This window comes from Porites lutea, chromosome 6 (assembly GCF_958299795.1).
Source record: "Porites lutea chromosome 6, jaPorLute2.1, whole genome shotgun sequence".
NCBI lineage: Eukaryota > Metazoa > Cnidaria > Anthozoa > Scleractinia > Poritidae > Porites > Porites lutea.
In genome coordinates, this window is record NC_133206.1 from 30128298 (window position 1) to 30141807 (window position 13510).

Here is a 13510-nt window from a genome sequence, read left to right on the forward strand (position 1 = left end):
TGTGTTTTTAGTGCCTACGACAGAAAACTGCCTACAAACCGTTCAAAATCCCAGCTATTAGCAAACGCATACGCTGAGGTTCGCATCCGCTGACGCCAAGCATCGCAGTGCACATTAAATGACGAAAAGCGAGAAGCGGATCGGCATTGAAGACAAATGAAAATACACTGAACAAGCCAATAAAAGAGGAATCTAAAACCAGGTATATGAAGATTTTGGACAAGCGATCACTGCATATTGCTTTTATATTACCCAGTTTGGTATAGTTATTGTCAACGAACGTTAATTTTTCGACGGGAGAACGAGAGTCGACTTGATCTGTGCAAGTGACATCGTAACATTCAACCAAGTAGCCAGGCCAAGATTTTTGGAACCCCTTTTTTTCGAACTCGCGAAAACCTAAGGGAATGGACAGTTTAAAAGTGAAGTATGCAACGGTACTGTTCACTCAATGAGCCGAGGAACGTAAAAAGCAGAAATTAGCAGCATTAACCACTTTCGATTGCCACACGCCTTCATTAGATTACAGAACAGCTGTGCTTGGGGTAAACATTATTAATTGCAAGCCATTTTAGCTCTAAATACTCGCACACGACGAGACAATTGCTCAGCATGGACATGTTTTTATACTTAAGGCACTCAGAGGACTACGTTTCATTGCAATATTCTTAAACACTAGAAAAATGATAGAACTTTATCTGTGATAGCACAAGGGAAGCTGTCTTTTTTCGACTCATTTTCAAACTGAACTATTCCTTTTAAGAGCATTCAATGACAATCACAGCAGGGCACCTTATGACTTTTCAGTTTAATTGACAAGATCCACCTCACGGCATATGACTTTATTAGCTGCTTTTGTTACAACACTGCAGGAGCACTTTGCAATAAAAGAATTTTTAGTGAAGGTACAAAAGCCACATATGTTTACGATATATTTATCTGCCTTAAATACATCTTCACATCCATCTTTTATCCCACACAATAGATCTGGCCAACTGTATCCACCATAAAGACTAATGCATTTTTTTACTCCCACGATGTTAATAATATAATTGTACACAATAGGACACAAAGTCTAATAAACGTTACAACTCTTACTGTTAACGTTACTTTAAAGCAGTCATCCACTAAATTTGTCAAAAAAAAACAACAAACAAACAAACACAAACACGCAAATGTTCGACGTATAGAAACCTTTTTCTGACAACACGGAGATAACATCCTTTGTCGCAGATCACAGGAAGGACAGCGAGGAGAGGCGGCTGTATTTGTCGACTAGAATCTAGGCTTTTTGAAAAGGTATGGACAACCTAATAACCGTATACTATCTTAAGGCGCGTTTCTCGCCAAAGAGGACCAACTTTAAGGCCGCCATCTTTATTTTACCTAGTGAGCGAAAACTGGGGGAGGTGCACTTATTCCTTCGGACGAAGCTGTAGGTATCCATTGAACTTCCCAAGTGAGTCAGTATTGTTCACATTAATTTTACAGGTTATTTAAACCATGTAAGTGTTGACATAATCTGTTTTTGTTTCTTTTTTGTAGATTAGTTCCAATGGCAGAAAAGCGGGTAAGAGTTTACAGGATCGTAGCAACAACTGCTGTTCCTTCATAAAGTTTCATTTTTACGATGGATAGTGAGCAAAATTTCAAATCGTTAGCTAGTTCATCAATGCTTTTAAACCACACTACAAGAAATAAAAGCTTGGTGTCATCATCCTGATTACGGATATAAAATAAACCTTCCTAGCAGACAGAGAGTTTACGTAAACAATGACTGTTGTAAAAATTTTACCGCTTTGCTTATAATGCAAGCTGTACTAATTAGGCTTTAAAGAAGCACTCAAGCGGGGTAATATCTCGACCTGAATTAACAATTATAGTGCTGCCGTTCCCTTATCTATTGACGGAGATCTTAAAACGACATTATTCAATTGGAAGGTGCCTAACATGCACAGTGTAGCTTATACCCTGTGATACAATTAAGAATTTTTCATGTCTGTAGTCTTTTTTCAATGATTTGCGTCTGTTACTTATTCCGGCCACTTTTTGTATTTCTCTTAGATATGTGTTATAAGCGAAGTTATTAAGTACGTAAAATAAAGACGAATATAAGATATAATATGATAACAGGTTCAACATGATGTTTGTGAATGGGTAGATTACACAATCAACGTGTATAGATTTGCATCTTGCTATACAACTTCTGGATAGAAACGTTTGCAAAAGATTTATTACGCTTCTTTTAGGACAACGAAGAAGGGCAAGACAAGGAAGAGAAAACTCCCAAGTGAGAAGTAAAAAAAATCTACCGTATAAAATCACTGATACCATTAACAGACACTGCAAAGGGAATTATTGGGCTCACAAAGTTTTTCTGTAGGCAGCCGTTAAGTATCAAAGTGGGCCCGTGTTGGTTTTATTTGGGAACTCTTCGAGGCCTCTTACATTTCGGTGACATCTTAGATATGGATTAAGCTCTGCCTGTGTCAAAAACATGAACGTATCCCCTGTTCCTAAAGTTTTAACAACGGTAAAAATAAATGAACATCGCTAAAGATCTTTCTTTTTGGAACAAAAACTGAAAAGAGGAAACTGAGCCGCTGCCTCTTTCAAATACCAATTTAAAACCCCAAATACAGTCAAACCCCGTCAACACGGACACTGAGGGGGCCATAGAAAGTGTTCGTATTAGGCGGCTTAAATTTAGACAAACTATGAGGGCTTTCGTTCCCCAGGGACAAAGCAAACTGTCCATAATAATGAGGGGTTCCGTATTAAGCGAGTGTCCGAAAAGGGGGATTTGAAAGTAAGCGATAAGTGAATCAACAGAAATGAAGAGCGGATTAAGTTTTTAAGAGAGCTAAAACATTTTTTTAAAAAAGGCTGCTAACGCCAGACCTACGGAGATAACATTGATCGAATACTGTGAAGCAATGCAAAACCAAAACAAACGCCAAATGACTTTTGGCAAATAACAGGAAAGGACTGCATCGTTCAGTGTCCTAGGATCACTGAAAGATGCGGCATTATTCTTCAACTTTTAGCAGTTTTACCAGTTTGAAATTATTAAGAAAGAAATTTTAGTTTCAGATAGAGGATAACCTCAAGTATGTTATGACCCACGCCCAAAAATGTTACGATCATTAGTGAGAAAGCTCATCGCTGTAAATACACCTAGAGCGAAGCCATCATTTTAAAGTTGACAACCATTCGTAACGATCGTAGTCACTCATTACGACACCAGTTCTACCTTATATAAGTTTGGCAATTTCTGAAGGCCTCCTCGCCATCGTTTTCAGTTTATGTTGCTGTTCTATACATTTCTCTGCCCAATTTACCTAAATGAGTTTCAAACGTTTCGCAAATATAATTTATTTTACTCAACTGTACTCCTTTCATTTCTTCTTTAATAAGTGGTAAAATAAGTAGGGGATTCAAGGAAAATGAGAAAACAATTGAATGGATGAATTAATTAATAAAAGCTCTTCAGAAATCAACCTGATACAGATGTAGAAAACAAGACAATGCAAAATTTACTTACTTTACCTTAATGATATGCTCTTGATAGTGAGAATGATGTGAGTGAAACTGCTCAAGACCTCCAAGCTGTTTCTAATCCTGGCCACCTTGAAATATCTTCCCCTGAGGTAAACGTTATAGTTGTCTTTCTTGAAATATGCATGACACCTGACATGGCATTCTGGTTAATCTTGATATCTGAAGAAAGCAATGTTGAATGAAAATGACCCTTTGCACAGCATACTTTTAATGCACATCTACAATCAGTGAAACTCAATTTGGGTCACGCTGCTCCGATACCTGTCTGTCTCTCTTCCAACGTTGTTTTGTAATGGTTTTTCGGTGGAATTGTCCAAGTTCGTGGCCAACATTGAGGGGAAAAGGAAAAGGAGGTCGAGCACAACATGTCAACGTTATTCCTTCAATTGACCCAAGTTCTAATGTCACAGATTATAGCTGCGAGAAAAATTGCTACACTTAATGAACTTACACAAAACGATGATGTTCATGTGACATGCCAACACCTACCCCGCAATTTTTACGCTTTTAAAATCGTACTTGAATTTTGGTTACAAACACTGCTTTCATACTAAAAAGGGCATTTATGTATCACTTGCTGAGAATGTGTTTATTTAAATATAAGTGAGTTTTTTTTCCTCATAGCGGCAATACACGGATGGAGGGCGTTTGGTGCAACAATGTACTGACACCGGGGGAGGACATAACCCTGTTTGGTAAGCACTGTTCCCAGCTGTTAATTTGCCAACCACCAATCAATAATGAATCAAAGCGCCAATTAATGTAATATCAAAAACAACTTATTTTTTTCAATCATAACCATTCTGTATCTCTGCATCACCTTTCTTTTAGCTTCACGAAATCCTCAAAAGGGATATTTTGGTAACCCTGCTGACCATCATGTCTACCGATTGCTTTACAAGTTGTGAGAAGTTAATCTTTTTGACGTATGAGTCGGGGATATTCGACCATAGAAAAGGAGTCAAATGACATATTTTACGTGTCCTCCAGTTGGAAAAATTCAGGATCCTTTCATTCGAACTGCAAACTAACCTTAGAGCTCACTCCTTTTTGTCAATTTACCTTCCACAAAATTTGCAGATCATAGGAGTGTAATTTAATGCAAGAAATGCAGAAAGCTCTACCCACTTCAGTGGATTTAACTGATTTCAAAAAACTAACCGCTTTGAATTTCTTTTCTTCCAGCGGTAAAGCATGTCTACAAGTCCCTACTGGGCCAGGGGTAAGAGTAACAAAGCTAGGCAATTAACTTTTTTTATCAAATCTCGGCTACAACATAATATCTTAACATTAAGCTGATTTTGCTGACTTGATTTGGCCAAGCAAACACACGATTGTGTGTGATACATAGTGGATATCGAACAGGAATTATCATTTTTACAAATGTGGCTAAATATCATTTAGGCAAAGTTAAACTCGAGCGAGTTGGCCAGCAGTCTTCTCCCACTTCAGTATGTGACCTACGGGGCGGCCCGCGGGGAATTGCAGGGCTCCTTGTGTGCCCTTTTGCTAGTGTTGCTTTGCATTGTAGCTTTGCTTGCTGATTGTAGCGGATCATTTCTTAGCCTTCTTGCAAATCAGTGCGGATTCTTGCTGATAGTCGCGGATCAATGTTTGCCTTCTTGCGAATCATTGCGGATTCTTGCCGTCTTCGCCGTTGCTTGCTGATCGTAGCGGATCATTTTTAGCCTTCTTGCGAATCATTGCGGATTCTTGCTGATAGTAGCGGATCAATTTTTGCCTACTTGCGAATCATTGCGGATTCTTGCTGATCGTAGCGGATCAATGTTTGCCTACTTGCGAATCATTGTGGATTCTTGCCGTCTTCGCCGTTACACACCGTTTTCTACTCGCTGCATGTCTCTACGTAACACAAACAACAGCCTTGCGGCCGGTTTTTTGCCGCTGGATTCACGACTGCCCGCTTTGACAACGGGTGCCATCCCAGAAGTTCCTCATTCTTCTGCGAACGATGTTTGGGAGCCCATCGCATCTGACTAGCGTTCCGGACGTGCCGTCCTTTGCCTTTTTGGCCGCGCCTCCGTGGTCGCTGCCGTTAAATCAGCGCTCTCAGCCGAACAAACTACATCTACAATAAGCGTTCCGGTAGCCTCAAGCGTGGCTGGGGGCGTTCCCACAACGTTCGTTTGCATTCTCAAGCTTTGGATCTGGCTGCGTCTAGTCTTGGTTTCCTACCAATTTCTGCTACCAGCATCGGATCGGTTAACCAATTGCAAGGTAGGCCAAACTTTGTTGTCCCTTCTTTGTGTCAACTTTTTCGCCGCCGGTATCGCCCGTTGCTCCTTCCCCCCGAGCGTCTAAAAAGCCAAAACGGCGTATGGACGATATTGGCGGTTGGCTGGAGGCCTTTTAGTGTATTGTCTCGTGTTGACGTCATTTTTCGTTCACCGGCCGCGTGTGGTTAGCGTACGATCGGGCCTCTAGCAAGCATGCAGCCGCAACAAATTTGAGACTGGTAAGCTTTTCATGTCCAAGCGTTCTACCCCTTGCTATTTAACTCAAGTGCATTGCATCATTATTTAGATAATAAATGCGTATCTCGCAATAACCCTCGCGAAACTCGATGTTTTTAGTAGCTTCCCTTCAAGTTAAGCCCTGTCGGGCGAGGCTAGGAACTGGTTGGGCGACCCACTGCCAACATCATCGTGAAGGTCCTTGCTTTGTTCTTTCTCTCATTTTTCTGCTGTTTTACAATTTGTATGGTGTTATTTAAAAGTGTATTAGGAAGCATATTTAGCATTTTGTCGGCGGCAATATGAAAAAAAAACAACAACAACAACAACAACAACTGCAACCACCACAACAGTACAATTCGCTTGCAATTATTGTTCCTTTGCCGCAGTACAGAGCAGAAACTTTGATCTATCGGCGAGGAAACCAGGACACCAATACACTTGGGTGAGCCACGGTGTGAATTGAATTCCAAACTAGATTTCAAAAAAAAAACAAAAAAGGTTTCGACGGTAAAACGCCAAACTGAACAAAACACTCTGGAGAACCATATCGCGCGACATACACAAACTCGTCTGCGTAGTGAGATGCACTGAAAAATGCCCTTGTATCTCGATTTTTGCTCTTATTTTGAAGCTACTGGCCCAAATTGCTTCAATGTATTCTGGAAAGTACTTCTGCAGTCAATGTTTCTAGCCAAAATTATTTCTTGACGGCCAAAACGGGCCAAAAAAGCAGTCAGTTGGAACGTAGTCGCCACATCGTTGCTAGGCAATCTTGGATACCAAACCAAAAGAAAGAAAGATTTATGACAGAAGCAAAATTGCAGCGGTGCAGCCTGCTGACAATGACATCACGCTGCTGAGCTCAATTGGGACACTGTCATAACTGTTGCTAGGCAAGTGCGGATACCAAACCAATAGAAAGAAAGAGTTATGACCAAAGCCAAATGACTCTGCTTACGATCCTCAAGTGTTCCGGGCGACATCACATGACTAAATTATCAATTCTCTTTCGCGAAAGGCGCTTTGTGTCTTGCTTTGCTCTGAATGACTTCGTGACCGCTGTCTCCCCCCCCCACACTGTGTGCACAACATGAGTACCGCGCTAGCAGTTTGCAAATGGCCAGGCCTAGCTCTCCATTTGAGAACTGTGAGGGCCCTGCAACGGTGCTTGTAGTATTGGGAAGTGAATTTGATATTATCAATCAAGCTGCCCGCTTGCCAGCAGACAAACTATCGGCCTTGCAGGGCCTGATAAGCTCATGGCTTCCGCATAGGTGGTGCAACAGACGCAAACTGGAGTCCCTCTTTGGCCATCTACACTATGCTGCCAATGTGCTGTGGCCAGGAAGAGCCTTCCTACATTGCATGATCGACCTTTTGTGCTGCTTCCACGAGAAGGATCACCTGATTAGCCTCAACAGAGAGTGTCATCTGGACTTGCTTTGGTAGCATCAGTTCTTGTCACAGTGGAATGGGGTTGGTTTTTGGCTCCTTCCAGGCTTGCTCCCTAAAGCGGATGTGGCAGTTCCCTTGGATGAAGCTGGATCCCTGGGCTATTGAATGTTCCTAAAGGGCTTCTGGGTCCCGGGTTCCTGCTCAGCAGCAGCAATCTATCGCTTATAAGGAGCTGTTCCTGCCAGAAATTGCTTCCCACATTTTTTGGTGCCACCACTGGGGCTGAAAGCATGACTCTTTCGCTCTGACCACGATGCTGTCGTCCACATCTCGAATGCTAGGACTTCTAAAGTTCCCTGCTTAATGCGGTTGCTTCGCATTTTGCTGCTCGCAGTGGTACGTCATAGCTTCTCCCAACATGTGCAAGGTGTTATGAATCAGAGTGCTGATGCTGGCTCTCATTGTCGTTGGCAGGAATTCAGGCAGCTGGCTCCAAATACTCAGCCTTGTCCAGCTTCGATGCGGAGTTCTCATCCTGCTTACCGACTTGACTTCCCTGATTTAGAACAGCAGTGCTACTCCTTTCGTACTCGTGGCCTGGCTCCCTCGATTCGGCATTCCTATGCGTCAGCCCAAGCGAAATTCATTTCCTTCTGCTGACAGCTTGGCAACTTGCACCCATCAAGGTCTCCATGCTTAATGGACGAATGGACGCCTTGTCTAATTGTTGTGTTTCTGGCCAGGACTCTCCAGCATTTGTTGATTAAGGTTAATGTATCAGGCTTTAGAGCTCTCCACATGGATCAGGGGTGCTCGCATCTGCTTGCAAATTGTCTCCGCCTGCAAAGGGACATTCATGGCATCAAGCGCTGTCAGGGTACTCCTTCGTCCATGCAGCTGCTTATAAGGGATGAGATTAATTGATGCTAGTTACCTCGCAGTCTTTGGATCTCGGCCCTCCAGATCATCAGATGTTCTGGGCAGCTCGTTTCTGGGGTACTTAGGTTTCCTGCGTTCGTCTGAGTTCATGGTACCTAACCCATCTAGCTACTCGTCATCCCTCCACTTGAGTGTCCCGGACTTTGCAGTGGATTTTTCATCGGCTGCATCGTCCTTGCGCATACGAATCAAGGGCTCCAAGACAGACCCGTCCTGGAAAGGCTCTTTTCATTCACATTGGCCTTGACAAGCATCCTCTCTATGCAGTGCACGCTATGATGATATTCCCTGCTTCTAGGGGGTATTCGTCTGGCCCCTTGTTTTTGTTTGCGAATGGCAGCCTCTCACTCGCACTATTCTTACAGATTGGCTTAGGCAGATCATAACTTCAGCTCAGATACCGGGCAATTCCTTCTCCCCTAGCTTTCCTATTGGAGCTGCCTCTGTCGCTGCTCGCAGTGGGATTCTGAATCAATGGGCCATTGGCCCAGCAACGCTTATCAGCCTTGTATTAGGACACTGGCTGACTCGTTAGCTGCACTCTCGCAAAAACTAGCTTCATGTTCCACAGTTCCATGCAGAATCCCTTCACGGTACAGTCCTCACTGCTTCCCGGGGTAGCTTTCTTGGCAGCCATCTGTCCTGGTTCAGGACCTTTTGCCTATTTCAGCTGGCGGATCAGCTAGATTTTTGGAGCGTAGTCGCCACATTGTTGCTAGGCAACCTTGGATACTCAACCAAAAGAAACAAAGATTTATTACAGAAGCAAAATTGCAGCGGCGTAGCCTGCTTACAATGACATCGCTAGCTGACTCGCTAGCTGCATTGTCACAAAAACTAGCTTCAGCGCGTTCCGCAGTTCCATGCAGAATCCCGTCACTGCACAATCCTCACTGCTTCCCGGGGTAGCTTGCTTGGCAGCCATCTGTCCTGGTTCAGGATTCTTTGCCTATTTCAGCTTGCGGATCAGCTACAAAATTGTAGGTTAGTGCCTTCGTAATTTGTGCAGCTGTGGGAGTTGTTTGGTGCTTGGGGATTTGTTTGGGTGATCGGAGGTACCAAGTCACCCTGTTGACGGGTCCCTCCGTTCTCCAAGCACCTGGAGACGGGTTTCTTTGGGTGGTTCCCGCTTCCAGGGTTGCCATGGATACCTCCTCTCTGCTTATTGCATTTGGCCCCCCACTAACCTTTAAGGCACCAGTTCCCAAGCTCATCATTAGCGATGAGTTTAAATGTGGCTAAATATCATTTAGGCAAAGTTAAACTCGAGCGAGTTGGCCAGCAGTCTTCTCCCACTTCAGTATGTGACCTACGGGGCGGCCCGCGGGGAATTGCAGGGCTCCTTGTGTGCCCTTTTGCTAGTGTTGCTTTGCATTGTAGCTTTGCTTGCTGATTGTAGCGGATCATTTCTTAGCCTTCTTGCAAATCAGTGCGGATTCTTGCTGATAGTCGCGGATCAATGTTTGCCTTCTTGCGAATCATTGCGGATTCTTGCTCCCTCTCCTCCCTCCCTGCCTGGTGGTTTGGTAAGTATTTTCTCAGGTAAGTATCTCCACTGAATTTATTCAGTGTGACGGTGCCGGTTAGTGGCTGCTCCTGGGGTGGTTCCCGCTTCCAGGGTTGCCATGGATACCTCCTCTCTGCTTATTGCATTTGGCCCCCCACTAACCTTTAAGGCACCAGTTCCCAAGCTCATCATTAGCGATGAGTTTAAATTTTCTTAAATCGTTAGACAGTAGTGTTTTAAAAAAATGTGCGTACATCTAAATCCAGCATATATACTAATAAAAAAAATTGGGCGAGGAACTAGACTGGAGTTGAACAAAATGAAACTGAGATGACTTGGTAACATAAACAGCTCAAGCTAATGTAGTTTTCTTTTATATCTCCCACAGGAAAATCAGCACACTGATGTTGCTGTGTTTATCATCTTAATCATTCTCTTGTTTTATGTCTCTTAAAAATTGACTGTTCGATTTTGTGCAAAGTTTTTGTTTATATATGTTGTTCAATACTTTAAAGTAAAATAATTTAAAGAAAACGTTCACTTCCTTGTCGTGCCGTGATGAAATAGTAATGCAACAAAAATTGTTAACTGTCATCCCTGTTGACGTGACTCCTTAAAGTCCTAACATTTATACTACCCTCAAAGCAAGATACTTTAATGACACCAAGATAAAATGTGTCTTACGGGACATAACGCCATATTCAAAGAAAACGTTAGCCCGGAGAACAAGCGCTAATTATTCGCGGTCTCACCTTCTGCGCCCACTTCGTGCTCCCGTGAAAAACGCGCAAAATGGCGCCTTTTAGGCTGGCAAAGAACACTTACATAAACAAAGAAAGAATATATCTTACTGACACAGAGGTACAAAATTCTGATTCGGGTCAAAATCAAAATCAAATTCCAATTGAGACGCCGTAAAACACAATTTTGCGGAAACGAAAATTAGCGAGCAAGCCATGTTAGACCCCTTAGTTAAGGCAAAAAATGGTTTCCTGCGTTATGCGTGCTCGGCAAATACTCTTTCTATAGCGTCTATATCATTAGCTGTTATTGACGCACCCTTAACCTCTTTTAAAGAAAAGTCCATTTTACCCTTAGAAATGAGGTCTCCCTCAAAGAGCAGGGGTAAGAGGCCTAAAATGAAATGTATGGATAAGGAGAGAAGATGCGTCATAACATATAAAAGCGACAGTTAACCTCAAAAACATTCCAATTCAAAGGATTCGCAGAAACTTCTATATAATTCAACTACACATCTGATTAATATTCTTGTTTCAGAAAGAGACTTTGATAGAATAGTCTGCCGCTACAAAAGTACTTCTTTACTACAATGGAAAGACAATGTAACGAAGGGCTAAAGTGCTGGCAAAATACGTTCGCTATACCAAGGTCTCGTTATATGGAGGTTCTTTACCATATATTTGACTAGCACTGAGACAAGAGATAAACTTCGTTCTGCCAAGGACCTGAAGGCGTTATATAAGGGTTCGATATTTCGAGGTTCCTCGGTATTGAAGAAAAGCAAGTTAGAGGCTGTAATAAAAACATACCCAGTACGATACTCAGACGTGCTAATGCAAATATCCAACTCACCAGCAATCTTTCAGGCAAAACATCGTACAATGGTTATATTTAAAGTTTTCACCATCGAAGAGAAGAAGACTGATGTGTCTCTTTAGTCTCAAAAAGTCCACAGACTGAAATTCTTTTACGCCATTTCTTTCTGACTTGTACTACGTTTGAAAACTGCATGCACTCTAAACGCAAACGTATAGATAAAAATTCAATGAAATTTCAATTCGTTTTTCCCGGAAAGGTTTTTAAGAAACGAAGGAAATGTACATTACGTCTTTCTTGGAAATATGACGCAAGGGGTCTCCATGGCAACTTAAGCCTGTCATGCAAAACGAAATATCACCAAAAGCATAAGATATATTTCCCGCAAACCGGCTTAGCAAGATTTATGGCTACAAACTTTTTATGCACATAATAAATATACTAGAACATACAGTAATCAAGGCATTGAATGGAGCAGAATATACGCTACGACATGATATGACCATGAAATGTCACTAAACGTGGAACTCTTAATCCCAAGACGACAGAATTGATTGGATAGAACACAACACGTTTCGAGTTTGTTTTCTCCAAACTTTTTGAGGCCTTTTTAGTGAAAACAATGATTCGCTTACACAAACAGAAAGAGCATAAATAAGGCCGTGATTCTAACAGGCTGTCTAAACTCGTAGGAAGTAAGCAGCGCTTTCCTGTAATGAGGCAGCTTTACTAGGACGCTGGGAATTTCCATTTTCTAACATTCCTTTTTGGTAAGCACTTGGTCTCAATGTGCAAATCTATTAAAATTTGAACGCTACTAATAATTCACGAGAAAAAGTTAGAAAAGAAATCAGAACCTTAAAGTAAACGTTGCAAACTTTTTTACTCAATACCAACGCTTAATCACGAAAGATTGTTTAAGTAATAAATCAACACGAGAACAAGTGTTTCAACCTATTTCAATATACCGTGAAGTGGGTTGAAAAACGAGGTGTAGTCGAGTTTTTTTAAGACCGCGTTCGAGGCAGTTTCAGGATATGAAGCGATGTTTGTTCTAGCCTGATTTAATTAGTCGTATAGTCAGTTTTCATGAGTTACCAGCCCGGTAATTTCTTCAGTTTTTTTTTATCTTTATTTATTTCAATCTAATTTTTCTTTTATTTACCGTATTTGAATAGCGTGGCAAATTTGAAAATAAAACGAATGATAATTGGTTTGAGGAATATTGCTAACAAAGTTACTAAACGACCGGAAAGACAGAGTGTAATGTTTAAATTTAGACACAATAACAATCGTTAAATAAACACAGCCGTCAGTAAGCGGAAACTGAAAACAATTTTTTCTAGACCGCCTGTTGATAAAGGTTACATGTCATGCCATTTTCGCAATTCGTGATCAGCTAGTCAGAGTTGACACGATTGAATAAAGATAGGGTGAGTATCCGTACACAATAATACACTGTCCTTGTGTACTCAAACATGCTTCCTTTACCCCACAAAGCTAAGAGGATCACGCGATAAGCGACTATTAACGACACGTACTTCAAAGATATTAACGATAAAGTATGTCTTTATCCTTATTGTGAAAATGACCTGCACCAGAGAGCACAGACGCCAAAGCTATCTGATAGTAATCGTAATACTTAAAAGGGCTGTGTCGCGAATTTTATCAAAATTCTCACAGCAGGAACTGCCACCAAATTGAGTAAATCATCAATACTCGCTTAAAACATTAAGAGATCGGGTATTTAAAAAAACACAGCAAATACACAAATAGACACGGAGAGACAAACTTGAAGATTAAAACGGATTAAAATTGTGGGTTTTTGAAAACTTGTTAGCTTAACAGTTTCTCAAAGTTCATTTTAGTTTCTATTAGTTGTTTGTAACGTTTGATAAAATGATTGGAAAGTACATTTGTTGGACTAAGAAATTGTGAATTTGTCGTTTACAATTTATCTCTTTGTTAACGATAAATTCCACAGCGCATAATTAAGCATAATTGGCAATATTAACAAACTGAAACTATACAGCCGTAACATTTTAAGTACGGAGTGCTGTCTTGTTTATAACCA